Consider the following 1,537-nt stretch of genomic DNA (forward strand, 5'->3'; position numbering starts at 1 on the left):
TATGTGCCCCATCCTTCCTGCCTGAGTAAACAAATTCTATATCACCTAAATTCATGCTTCCTACCCCTGGGATATGAGTTTCTGAAACTCCTAATAAATCCAGTTCGAATCGTCTGAATTCGTCAGTCAAAATGTCGATACGATAGTCATTTTTTAATGCCGTAACATCCCAAGTTCCAATTTTAATGTTCTTTAAATCATTGAAATTATTTTCGCATCAGGAAAAGCAATGGTCCCGGTTACCAGTACAGGACGCAGATCCACACATCTTCTAAGTTCTACACCGAAGCGCATACGCCGGCTTAGAACTGGGCAGCAAGAAGTCTCTGGGACCTCTATGAATGGAAGCTTTGTGCAATCCTGAACCTATCTTGGTCACAACATGGTTTTCAGCACTTGGCGATGCTCTTCTATCAACAAGAGTCGAAATCCTGCACAGACAGTCTCAAGCCTATTACCTCCGACTCATTATATATTCATGCCTACGAATATTATACTACTACGGGGAGGCAACCCATAATAGATAAATTAGCTAGAAAGAGGTTTTTCAGCCCAAAGACGCCCATCAAAACATACCAAGCCCAGAAGAATTGTCCATTAGTCAGAATCCCGTGCGAATGCTGTGTCGTTTACTAGGCTATAATTTCCTCGAGGGGTGCCACTCCTCAAGTGGGAATAGAGTTGACCGCAAGGTCCCTAGTCTTGCAGGTACCCCGAAAAGGTCGAGGCAGCCCTTTGCAGAAGCCGTTGTCCATAGATCTGGATCTTACGCCCTGCCACAGTTGTCCTCCTATAGAGGATCCTCCCGCGATGGTGTTCTGCATCACCGTGCAATTTAACCCATTGCTGGGAGAAGGTTTACAACTCATGGGACTTTTATGGGCCCTTTTGAGTGTACATTTGAGGGGCCTTCTTCCTCCTCCGCCTGTATTTATGACCCCGGGCGAGGGCTCCCCAGATTCTGTTATGGACCCCCAAGAACAACGTCCCCCCTTGGTCCGTGCCTCCTATGGAGGTACCCTACATATCTGTAGAGCGTTCCCCTATCGCCACCTGGGGACACGCTGAATGGCTTGGGGGAGGCCAGAAAAATACGCCCAACGTGAGGCTCGAACCCACGACCCTGGGATTAAGAGTCTCATACTCTACCAACTGAGCTAGCCGGGCTTTAAAGATTTAAAGGGCTTTAGCTAATTTAAAGATTCCATATATATATACTGTCATTCATAGGTAAAATTCTATTTTAGCTACTTTTGGCTATCTTGGAAAGGGTTCAGGCTACAAAAACCAAAGTCCCAGGGACGGGTCAACAGGCCAAAGCATGTCCGGGGAAAGCACCCCGAAGTACCCGCCTCAACTCCCTCTCCCTCCAGAGGGTCCCGAAACGTGCCTACATGACAGGTATATACCTATTGAAATTTTGACAAAACAACACTTTATCTTAATTTTCAGTTATCAGTTTCTTTTATTCTGGCTTTAGTTCTGAAAATACCAGTCCTGTTATTCGTTTAGAATTTTAAGCCATGTCAATGGTTTT

The 1,537-nt window shown here is 45.6% G+C and overlaps 1 non-coding gene across 1 annotated transcript; it reads right to left on the reverse strand.

The window, feature by feature from the left end:
- Positions 1-1,094: 1,094 nt before the first annotated feature.
- Positions 1,095-1,167, reverse strand: TRNAK-CUU (transfer RNA lysine (anticodon CUU)). Its single transcript has one exon. It is a non-coding gene; the product is annotated as a tRNA-Lys (tRNA).
- Positions 1,168-1,537: the final 370 nt, after the last annotated feature.

The sequence above is a fragment of the Artemia sp. Qi Xiang Cuo genome, chromosome 6 (assembly GCF_049724085.1).
Source record: "Artemia sp. Qi Xiang Cuo chromosome 6, ASM4972408v1, whole genome shotgun sequence".
Classification (NCBI taxonomy): domain Eukaryota; kingdom Metazoa; phylum Arthropoda; class Branchiopoda; order Anostraca; family Artemiidae; genus Artemia; species Artemia sp. Qi Xiang Cuo.